The sequence below is a fragment of the Carcharodon carcharias genome, chromosome 1, assembly GCF_017639515.1.
Source record: "Carcharodon carcharias isolate sCarCar2 chromosome 1, sCarCar2.pri, whole genome shotgun sequence".
Classification (NCBI taxonomy): domain Eukaryota; kingdom Metazoa; phylum Chordata; class Chondrichthyes; order Lamniformes; family Lamnidae; genus Carcharodon; species Carcharodon carcharias.
The window spans coordinates 155,736,809-155,749,759 of NC_054467.1; positions in this window are offsets into that span (position 1 = coordinate 155,736,809).

The following is a 12,951-nucleotide window of genomic DNA, read 5'->3' on the forward strand; positions in this document are numbered from 1 at the left end:
TGCAAATGCTATGGGCCCTGACAATATTCTGACAATAGCACTGAAGACATGTGCTTCAGAGCTTGCCATGCCCCTAGCCAAGATGTTCCTATACAGCTACAACACTGGCATTTACTTAACAATGTGGAATATTGTCCAGGTACATCCTGTACACAAAAGTAGGACAAATCCAACCTGGCCAATTACTGTCTCATTACTCTTGATCATCAGTAAAGTAATGGAAGGGGTCATCAACAATGCTATCAAGAGGCACTTGCTTAGCAATAATCTGCTCACTGATGCCCAGTTTGGGTTCCGCCAGGGCTTCTCAGCCCTGGATCTCATATGAGCCTTGGTTCAAACATGAACTAAAGAGCTGAACTCCTGAGATGAGGTGAGAGTGATTGCCCTTGATATCCAGGCTTGTGCTGACAAGTGGCAAGTAACATTCACGCCACTCAAGTGTCAGGCAATGACCATTTCCAACAAGAGAGAGTCCAACCATTGCCCCTTGATGTTCAATGGCATTATTATCACTGAATCCCCCACTATCAACATCCTGGAGGTTACCATTGACCAGAAACTGAACTGGACTAGCTATATAAATACTGTTGCTACAAGAGCAGGTCAGAGGCTAGGAATCCTGCAATGAGTAACTCACTTCCTGACTCCCCAAAGCCAGTTGACCACATACAAGGCACAAGTCAGGAGTGTGATGGAATATTCCCCACTTGCCTGGATGAGTGCATCTCCCACAACACTGAAGAAGCTGGACACTGTCCAGGTCAAAGTAGCCCAATTGATAGGCACCACATGCACAAACATTCACTCCCTCCACCACTGATGCACAGTAACAGCAGTGTGTACCATTAACATGGTGCCCTGCAGGAATTCACCAAGGCTCCTTAGACAGCACCTTCCAAACCCACGAACACTAACATCTAGAAGCACAGGGGCAGCAGATAGAAGGAAACACCACCACCTAGAAGTTCCCCTGCAAGCCATTCACCATCCTGACTTGGAAATATATTGCCGTCCCTTAATTGTCACTGGATCAAAATCCTGGAACTCCCTAACAGCACTGTGGGTGCACCTACACCACATGGACTGCAATGGTTCAAGAAGACAGCTCACCACCACCTTCTTAAGGGCAGCTAGGGATGGGCAATAAATGCTGTCCCAGCCAACGAAGCCACATCCCATGAATGCATTAAAAAAAATTTTCCTTTTTGCACTTAGAAATGGTGGTGGCACCCTCATCATGATACCAATACAACTTAGCTGCGGCACTACTTTAATAAATCCATGTCTATGTATCGACATGTGGGGTAATCCAAAATTAGGGGCCATCAGTATAAGAAAGTCACCCATATAGCTAATAGGGAACCTAGGAGGAATGTTTTTACCCAGATGGTGGTTATGGTGTGAAAGCCACTGGCACAGGAAGTGGTTGAGATGAATAGCATGAACGCATTTAAGGGGGAACTGATTAAACTTATGAGGGGGAAAGGAATGGAAGGTTTTGCTGATAGAGCTAGATGAAGGGGGATGGGAAGAGGCTCAGTCATGTTGAGTATACTGACATTGACTAGTTGGACCTTTTGGTTGTTTTTATGCAGTAAATTCTACATAAGCCTGTAACAAATGTACAAACATAAGCCTAGAAATCACTGAAAACAATGCCGTAGTACAAATATATTTAATAATATATATATATTTATATATATTTACAAATATATTTATTTGGTTATGTTAAAAAACAATTGATACAAATTCAAAGTGTTTCTACAAAAACGTCTCTTTCAGCCATTTCCAACATCCAATTTTGAAAATAAAATTTTAACAGACAACATACTGGTTTACTTAATGATTAAAATTAATGATAAAGATGCATTGTATGGAACAAATGGAACCAACAGCGGGATGTATTCTGCTTTGAAATATTCCTACTAGTCCCTTCATTTAAGCAGTATTAAATATCTTTAAAAACATAGTGATTCCTCATAAAAGCGTCTGCTGTCTTACACAGATTCTGTAGATTTTGTAAGAATGACTAATAAGGGCTAATCAATGTTATTTCTCTGTAACATACTTAGGAAAGGTTAATAATTCCAGGAAACTCATGATAACATTCTAATATTTTGCTATTTTAAGTAATAAGTATGTTAACATTGACGTAATGTTGATTTAGTTTGTAGTTAAACCCACAAAGGGATAATATTTCAAGTAAGAGTATGCAGCAAGAAGTATTTTATAATATTTTTCAGTTCAGTACAGTTTCAAAATAGAAGATCTAACTTTAACAATTTACACAGTATATTAATCTTATTTGAGTTTAAAGATAAACCCGTTACACTGTAGGTCGTGGTGTATAAGTCAATCTTTGATGCCTTGAAAAATCCTTCCAAAAAAGTGGGTCAACATAGATGCTGAATATAAAATGTGAACCGGGGGTGGTGTGGGTGGTCACCATTTGAAATCTTAGCAAAAAAAAACACAGGTAATTCAAAGTAAATCAATGTGACACGTTTTATTGAATTAATTAATCTACAAGGTGACCTTTAACTATATTCAAAACGTTTTAAAAACCATCAAGTTCATTGCCTTCACCATCCGATGCATAGAGTTCATTGAATTCATTGAGTCAGTTTGACTATGGCATGTTCGTAAGGATCCCACTCTGGATCAGATTTGGTGCTTTCAGTTTCAGAATCAGCCCTTCGCAACAAATCGTCTTCCTCTCCATCCATTGAATTAGATATTCCACATTTTTTGTATGATCAGATGACAGTTTGTACAGTAAAAGAATCACACAATATGTTGATGAAACCACACAAAACATTAAGTGGGACAACACACATATTCCCTCTCTTTGTGAAGGCTTCTTCACCATCTATCTATTCCATTCAGCGTGAACATGATTCTTGAAAGGCTCGTTAATACACACATCCAAGGTTGAACTATGGATGTTAGACCCCCTGTTATAACTGCAATTTGGGTGTTATTTCCTCGCAGGTGTCTCCTGATCTCATTAATTTTATGGGATCTGAACATGTCCCCCACTAAGCTGCATTCTTTGTGTAGGCTACTGGGACACCTATTCCACACATTGTCAACACACAACTTCACTCCATGCTCATCCAAAACTTCACTCCATCCTCCTCTATCCAACCAGTGCCATGGACGTGCACAAAATCTGCTGCAGTGAACTTGATTTTCGGCATGGTTTTATATTTGAAAATTACCATAGGCTTTAACTTTGTTCTGCTGACCATGGAGGCCAGTACCACTGTAAGTCTTGTTTTCTCATGCCTTGTGGTTTTCACCAGAACTGTTTGTGAACTTTTCCACTCCACAGTTTGGCTGCTGGGCATATCAAAATTCAGGGGGGCTTCATCCATGGTGCTGATGTGACATAATGGGTAATTTTGGGATCAAAGTCTTTTGGTAGTCTCTGAGCGATCTTGGTCTTCTGCCGCAATACTAGGCATTTTCTTGCCACAAAGTGGTTATTGCAACTAGATGTTGCTCTGAAATCTTTGCTGGACTCAAGGTTTGATTTGGACTTTCAAAATACACATTGCATTACTGGTGTTTGCACAACCATTCTGCTGATTTGCGAGGGCCCATTCTGATACATGCTTCTCAATATCAGCCAGTGGCTGATCCTTGTTCTCACAGCCCCTTAGGTCTTGGGCATTTTCTTCAGAGCGGATTCCTTCTTCTTCCATTCTCACACTAATTTTTCACTAACAAATTGCCTCACTACGACACAGGACGGAATCGTCCCAGGCTTGCGGTAGCTGGCGTGAAAAATGTAATTTTATCTGCTGGCCACAAGGACCTCTGATTTATCCACCAACCCTGTCATTACCTCAGGCCTTCAGTAATTTGGGTACCATATTTAAAGGGTGTCCCTGCACAGAACTACCTTTCCCAAAGGATTTGGTAGCTGCTGCAATGTAATGGCTGTCAAAGGGAAGAAATATGCTGCCTGCACATGTAGTGAGGCCTCCCTTGGGCGCCTGCTGGATGCATTGGAGGCCCCCATGATGCCCCTGAGCAAAGACCAACAAGCAAGATCACTATTTAAGTATTGGAGGCGGTGGCAGCATTGATCAGAGCTAATGCACCGCAAAAGAGGACAGCCACCCAGTGCTGAAAGAGGATGAATGATCTCCAGGGTAAGTCACTCTTCTCGTCACTCTCAAATCCCACACTCACAAATCCACCACACATCCACAAGGATCTCACTCATTGCCAGTTCAAGGGACATCACCATTCACTCTCTCACACACAACTTCATCTGCCCTGCAGATTGTGCCCTCATCCCATCCATGGCACCGATCACCACCCACACATGCCAGGCATCCTTCTCATCTGGCCTGGCAGACACCCTGCTTACACGCTCTCCATTTGTATTCATGCAGGACAAGCTGGCACACAACAAAAGGGAGATTCGCAGATTTGTGGAGGAATGCCCAATATCAAGGTCCTCACAGATGTTGAAAATAAAGTCATCCAGCTAGCCCATGAGGAACTGGACCATTCCTGTGATGATGGTGTGGTCGATGGTACTCAACAAAGTGAAGATCCAGCAGTGCAACATCCAGCAGATAACCATGCTGTGGGCCAGTTCCCCTGTTCTGCAATCCCCTGCCATGCACTAATTATCTCTCCTTACTTTTGCAGGCACATCTGGGAAGCAGCTAAGGGGCCCACGAGTCAGGTCCTTGACTCAAGCCCTGAAGACACCTCGGAAGAAGAACATGATGACGCCCTAATTGAAGACCCATTACAGCACTCACCAGGGAAGTGACACCCACCTCGGTGGGACCTAGTCATGGAATACCTCAGGGTCACAATCTGGTGAGCACATTGCACTGTCTGATCCACAGCAGGCAGTGGCAGGGGCTTTCCAGGTCTCTGACACACATCGAACTGCTGGAGGCCAGAAATCTGCTGAGTTTGAGTCAGGTGATGAGCCTCTGGACTCGGTCATACCTCAGTTGCTGGAGCTGCAATGGCAAGCTTGGGAACATCAGGAAGGGATGCCTGCTGCACTTCTCAGATTGCAAGGCACGATTGAGGAGTCTGCCCACCTTTAGTCTGAGGTGATAGCGCCAGCATGCCAATGCACCGCTGTCAACTCTGATAGGATGGCGGCTGCATGGAGACCTTGGACAAGGACATTAGTCCTGCACTGCTTTTTGGGCTGAATTCCATTGCTGGGGCCATAGTTGGCCTCCAACTGTGTCAAAACGAGAAGGGTGCAGGGCAGCTCAATCTCAGTCCAGCTTCCCCTTCTCCTCAAGGAGCCAGCCAAGGACTGTTGGACGTCCATAGGGAGGTGGATCAGCAGGTGCACATCCTGGGGTCATCCACCCAGGTGACTCTGGGAGTGTCTGACCCATCCAGATCCACTTTTCCAGTGACCCCAGCAACTCCAGCTCCACAAGCCAAGGAGGGTGCCACTGACACATAGCAGGACACCAAAAGCAGGCCAGGGCCCTCCAGCTCTCAGCCTTCTAGATTACGCCCACCAAGCTCATCAAAGACAGGGTGTAGCAGTCAGCAGACTGCGTCCACCTAAGCTATGGATGTTGGGTGAGCACCAAGACATAGCAGCAGTGTTAGGAAGGTTAAGAAGATTTGGTTGCACAGCCGGAGCACAGATCTTAATCACAAGTACTTACTTGTACTTAACCTTCAGACCAAAGTGATGGTCTGGCTTCACACTCACTGGACATATCAGTGATGTTTGCACTTTGCCATTGCTGCCAGAATGTTGTGGGCAGGCGTCACAGAGTTCCATCATTCTCTCTGTGTGCTCTCAGCACCTTTGAGTTGGGGCTGTCCTCCGACCTCTTCAGCACCTATGACCAGTGACACTGTGCTCCTGAAGGGGTCAGGAGTTGAAGCTGACAAATGATCAGGTGCATTTAAAGTTTCCCGGCTGCATCTCCATGATATGACCCTGATCGCTGAGCACAAGCAATCTGCCCTCAGCCAGACAGGAGTCAGACATTAACAGAGGTAATGTGAAGATCTATGGAGTGTCCTCACTGCATGTCATCATCATCCCCCTGGAATCTGGTGACTTTCAGGGCCTCCGCTGCATCTCTATGACAGGAGTCTGAGCATTGAGGGTATCTGCGCTGCCATCAGCCATACAGGAGTCAAACATTCACAGATGCAAGGTGAGGATACCAGGACTGTCCTCAATGCCTCTTGTCATCACTCTCCACGAATCTTGTGGCTATTAGGGCTTCCCAAGCATGGCTGCTTCATCTGACCAGTGCAATGGCCTCATTGCCGACACCCTCACCATCGAGGACCTCATTATCATCACCCCCTTCGACGTCCTCCTCATTGGAGGAGATGTGCATCTCTTCCTCAGCCAGGTTCTCCCCCCCACCCGCCATTGCAATGCCAGGTTGTGGAGCGCATAGTAAGCAATGGGTGTGACACACTCTGGGGTATTGCAGTGCTCCACCAGGCCTGTCGAAGAACTGGAACGTCATTTTCAAAAAGCCTATTGTTTGCTCCACCAAAGTGCGGGCTGCAGCATGAGTCTCGTTATACCATCTCCCTGCTGTAGTCTGAAGCTGCCGCATGGTTATCATCAGGCACGTCATGTGTGGATAGCCCTTGTTCCCGAGGACAGCCTCTCTAGACCTTTGAAGATGTCAGGGATCTGAGACCTGCTAAGGATGTAGGAGTCATGGACAATCCCTGGGAATCGTGCGCAGACCTGCAGGATCCATTTGTAGTGGCCGCACCCAGGCTGAACATTCAGCCAGTGGAAGCACTTGAGGCTGATGTAGTTGACTGCTCGTTGTCACGGAGATCTAAGCACCATGTGAGTGCAGTCAATGGCACCCTGCACCTGTGGAAAGCCTGAGATCTGCGCAAATCCCAGCGCTCTTGCTTCCTGGCTTTCCTGATCGCAGTCAAAATGCACAAAGTTCTGTGCCTTTGTGAAGATAATGTCCATGACCATCTGGATACGTTTATGTGTGGAGGCTTGCAAGATCCTAAACAGGTCATCTGTGGAGCCCTGAATGGAGCCACTGGCATAAAAATTCTATGCCACGTTCACTTTCAAAGACACTGGCAGTGGATGCCCTCCATGTCCCCGGGGCACCAAAGCCTGCAGCAGGTGGCATATGTGACCAAACAGTTCCGTAGACATGCGTTGTCTTCAGCGATACTCGTTCTCAGTCATCTGCAGGAATGAGAAGTGCCGTCCATAGACCCTGGGTCTAGTGAGGTACCTACGAGTGACGGCTCACTGTAGATCTTCAGCTGCATGCACAGCAGGCCCTGCCACCCCTTCATCTTGAGGGAGATGCTCCTCCCTTTGCTGAATCGGATGTCTTTGCTGCTTTCCTCTTCTTCTCTGGCCTCTGCAAGCCATGAGGCATACCGCTAAATCACCAGGCTCCATGATCCTGATGTTCTCCTCCTGCAGGATCAAAGAGAGAGACAGGTGTGTTGGCATATGTGTCCTAAGAACCTCTCTTGGTTAAGTCTGAAGGCTCCTTCACACATGCAGGAGATTGCTGGTCACCACTTGGATGGCCAGTGTGTAGTGAGCTCATCAGCTGTATGAAACCCCACCCACCTCCACCCCACTCCACTTGACCGATTGATGGCAGCTTCGGCCATTGGACTGCATGTTGTGCTCTCAGCTCAGGCACAGGCATTCTCTTAATCTGCACTGAAAGGCTGGACTGTTAGTTTGAACCATGACGGTTACTGGTCCAAACCATAATAAAGACATTGCAAGGGACTGTGAGCGTCTCCACCAGTGACTACGCCATGGCCACCTTTCGTAAAGGGGATTCTACAACTTGCCCAGTTGGCCAATTGCTCCCCTACCTCCTAAAACATACCTTAATTTGAATTTTGTGCCCGAGGAGTGAAACACCTGGAGCATTCCTTGGCACTTTCATGCTTTCGCATTTCTTGAGTGGGCTGAAATTCTTCAGAAGCCCAATCCAAGCAGATCAATGGAGCTACAGCTGCATGGTCTCCGCTGTGGAAGAATGGTCAGTTTCGACAAGCTTTTTCAAGTGCGTGGCTGCTTCCCTCGTCTGCCGCCCCCCCCAGCATGTGCTTGTGTACTTCCTTCAGCCTGTGCTGCCTTGTGTCCTCCCCCTACCTCCCACCCCAGGCCTGTCCCATACTGGAGCCCTTCCCTGGGCACTGCACTGAAAAAGCGACTTGCCACCTGCAAATATGTGGCGCCTCTTCCTTAATGTTCTACAGGCGATGCTCGTAAGCACTGTGCAAGTTTGTGTGCACTCACCTCCAAGTTCTCCTCACCAGGTGCATGCCTTTTAAAGGCAGTCATGAAGCACGCCATTCTGAATTCACATGGGCGGTGAAATCATGTGGGCGGTAAATTTGATTATGAGATGCTAAAGTACTAAAATTAGGTTCCCGACATACAGCGGTGGGAAGCACAGCCCACCATTGACAGGTGGAGCAGACGATTGCAAGCTGGTTTCATGATGGCGTGAAACCAATTTTTGGCCTTCTCGTCATATCAACCCCCAAGCCCACCATGATGCCTGATGCCAATGGGACTGGAAAATTCTGGCTACAGTTTCTTGATGAGTTCGTGTTATGACCACCGTTGGTGTTAATTGCTGCGCAAACCAAATCCCAGAGGGAAACTTGGTTTACAGGCCATAACCTTTTTTTTTGTATTCTGAAACCAAGAAGAAAACACACACTAATCTTAGCAGTCAGAGGCCCAGTAACACTTTTGGGATTTTAAAAATTAAAAGTAAAAGCGTTATTGACAAAAATAAAAGAAAACTTAAGCACAGAAGATTACTGTTACACAATTAAGGTTAGTCTTACAAAACATTCCCCCAAAACTCTTTACTTGCTCAAACCCACAAGTAAACATCTCCAGGCAGCACTCGTTTATTGATGTTAACTATGAAAGAAATCCAATAATATTACACATGGCAAACTGGTGTAACTTCAATAAAGACATACCACATGACCTCTACCCTCTTCCATTCTGCAGTGGAATCCTTTTCAGAATAAAACTGCTTGTTGTAGCCCATGACATTTTTGGCTTGACTGAGTGGTTGATTCAAACTGCATCCTCTCCCAGCCCAGAGCTCCAGTTATAGTTCAACAGCTCAATCGGTTCTAGCTATCTTTCTTTTCTAATCTCTCCAGAGTAACTGTAAAATATTTTTCCCTTTTGATCTCTGGTTCCATTGTTCTCACACCTCTTTGAAACTCAAGACCTTCCGAATGCAAAATCCTTCCTGTCATTATATTGTTTCTGCTTTGGGTCAATAAAATATAATATCCCCACTACTATTTACCTATTGAACTCCTGAAAGATGCAAACATGTTTCTTTGTACCTCTGATTCCACTTTGATATTTAAACAAACTCTCAACTTATCTAAAAATGCAAATGTTAGATCTAACATATTTAATTGTGCCTCAGACTTAACACCTCTACTTATTTTTTGAACTCCCCCCCCTACCCCAGACAACTTGATTCCTATCAATCTCTTGCCCAGATAATTAAGTCACACACACTCACCCAGCCTCCTTTATGGAATAACACAATGTTCCCCAAAAATATTTTTAAGAATAACATCCATTCTCACATTAGCAAATGTTACAACTTTTAGCTTGAAATCAGCTTCATACTTCATGCTTTTTGCCAAAGGACCATTTCTGTTCATTGTTCGCCATGCACGGTCTGCTCTGTGTGGACATATATCAAGCTCCCATCTTCTTGGCTGCCCATATCACTGTTTGATCCCATGCGCCGATTTATAAGGTGAATAAAACATGCATTTGTGAGGTGATAAATTGAGGCCAGCTTCTAATGTAAGTACGGTATTTCTTAGCAGAAAAGGAGGACCGAATTATATGCCTAGTGCTAGGCCTAAATATGATTTCTGATGCCACAAAAATGGGGTCATCTTATACACCACATTGACTTATATGCTGTGATCTGTGGTAGTTATTACAAAACTATTAATGCAATATAATTTATTAAAAAACTGCTAGAAATATATATTAGCCTTAGAAGGGATACAACACAAGTTCAATTGAATGATATCAGGGGTTCAAGGGTTAAATCAGGAGGATAAGTTGCATAAACCTACTTTGTATTGCCCTGAATTCAGAAGGTTGAGGGGTGATCTAATCGAGGTGTTCAACAAGATAAATGAATTCGATAGAGTGAGGCACAGACCACACATGATCTAATTGGCTGAATGCCTTAATTTTGTTTCTATGGGTGGAATTTTCCCAAAATTGCACTAAGTGCGGTAGCAGGCGAGTAAAATGGCAGGTGAAAATCACAGGTTTTCACACCGTATCTTCCCGAGCCTACATCATTACTTATGCATTCCCAGAGAATATGCCGTTTCCATGGTGGGCGAGCTCTCATTTGCCTGCTCGCCATCACCCCACTTTTGCATCACGCCAGCCGCCATCTTTAAAAGGCAGTCGCCAGCAAAGTGCTCATCACCACCAGCTCACCACCGCTGCCTGAGTGACATGGCCAGCAAAAGCAAAAAGACTGCAGCCTCCGCTTCAATGATGGATCCCTCGAACAACTGCTGGATGTCATGGAGGCCCAATGGGATTTGCTCTACCTCCACTCTGGCTGTAGGATGGGCAGAAAAGTCACCAACCTGGCTTGGGAGGTGGTGGCCGTGGTGGTCAGCACAAACACCCTGCAGAGGAGGACAGCCACCCAGTGCCACAAAAGAATGAATGATCTCCTCCATTCCGCTAGGGTAAGTCACTCTTTTCATCACTCTCAGCTCACACTCACAAACCCATCACACATCCACAGGGCCCTCACTCACTGCCAGTGCAAGGGACATCACTATTCACTCTCTCACACACACCGTCATTGTCCTCATCCCATCCATGGGACCACTCACCACCCACACAGGCCAGGCATACTTATCATCTGGCCTGGCAGGAGTCCTGATACACTCTCCCCATCTCTATCCATGCAGGACAAACTGGCACACAACAGGAGGGAAAGGTCACAGACAGGTGGAGGGATACCGGAAACCAATGTTCTGACAGAGTTCGAAAACAGAGGCAACCAGCTGGCTGGCGATGACCAGGACTGGCCCTGTGCTGACGGTGAGGTCGGCGGTGCTCTAGCAAGTGAGGATCCAGCAGCGCAACATTCATCAGACAACCATGCCGTGAGTGATGTGTCCTGTTTCACAGGCCACTGCCATACACTAATTATCTCCCTTTGCTTTCACAGGGTCATCTGCCAAACAGTCGACAGAGTCCATGACCCAGGGCCTCCAATTAAGCCCTGAAGAAACCTCTGAAGAGTAATCTGGAGGCACCCTCCCTGAAGTCCTGTCACAGCGCTCACCCACACCCTCCACCAGCATAGAGACACACACCTCGGTGGGACCTAGCTTTAGAGTAACCTCGGGATCACAATCTGGTGAGCACATGGCACTTTTTGATTCACAGCAGGCGGAAGCAGGGACTTCCCAGGTCCCCGGTACTCGGAGGATTGCTGGAGGCCAGAATATTGCTGAATCCGAGTCAAATAACGAACGTCTGGACTTGGTCATGTCACAGTTGCTGGAGCTGCAAAGGCAAGCTTGGGAACATCAGGAAGGGATGTCTGCTGCACTCCTCAGATTGCAAGGCACGATGGAGGGGCCCGTCCATCTTCAGGCTGAGGTGATAGCGCTGGCATTGTAATGCACCAAGGTCAACACTCTTAGGCTGGCAGCTGCCACGGAGACCTTGGTCCGGGATGTCATTCCTGCATTGCTGCACAGCCTTAACTCCATCGCTGATGCCATAGTTGGCCTCCAACAGTGTGTACGCGAGAGGGGGGCTGGGCAGCTTGATCTCACTCCAGATACCCCTTTCACTCATGGAGTCAGCCAGGGGCCCTCAGGCACCCATAGGGAGGAGAATCAGCAGGTGCACTCCCCAGGGCCATCCACTCCAGGTGATTCTGGGAATGATTGGTTCATCTGATTCCCCCCTTTCTGTGACTACTGCAGATCCAGCTTCACAGGCCGAAGAGGGTGCCACTGCCACACAGCAGGATCCCGAAAGCAGATTGGGGCCCTCCAGAGGAAGCCCGCCAAAGTCATCACAGACAGGGTGTTGCAGTCAGCAGGCTGCCTCCACCTTCGCTGTGGATGTCCACGGAGCACAAAGACATAGCGGCAGGGTTAGGAAAGTTAGATAACAGTAGTTGCACATCTTGGCCGTGGGTGTTGATCATTTGTACATACTGTTCACTCTTGTCAATAAACTCCCAAGAATGTCTCCCTACCTGTGGCTCCTTGTTCTGATGAGCAGTGTTCTTGTCACTCAGATGTGAAACCTTTCTGCATAAGATAAAAGGCGGGTGTCTCAGTCCAGGGCCTCTTCCCTGTGCTCTGTGCAGCCTTCAGTGATGGTCGAGCCTCACACTCCCTGGAAACATTACCGATGCCTGCACCTCGGCAGTGCTGGTCATTGCTACCAGAATGCTGTGGGCAGGCACCACAGAGTTCTTTCATACACTCAATGTGCTCTCAGTACCTTTGAGGTGGGGCTGGCCCCCATCACACTAGCATCTGTGACCAGTGATGCTGTGCACCAGCTCCTGAAGGGCTGAAAGTGTATATCTAAAGGCCTCAGATACATCTAAAGTTTCATGGCTATGTATCTGAGATGGCCCTGATCATGGAACACAAGCGAGCTGCCCTCGGTCAGACAGGAGTCAGACATTCTCAGAGGCTATGTGAAGATTCATGGAGTGTCCTCACTGCATGTTGTCATCATCCTCCTGTGATTGAGTGACTATTAGGGCCCCCACTGTGTCTCTATGACAGGGGGGTTCTCACAGAGGGTATTGGTGCTGCAATAAGCCAGACTGGAGTCAAACATTCACAACTGCGATGTGAGGATCTATGGGGACACCTCACTGC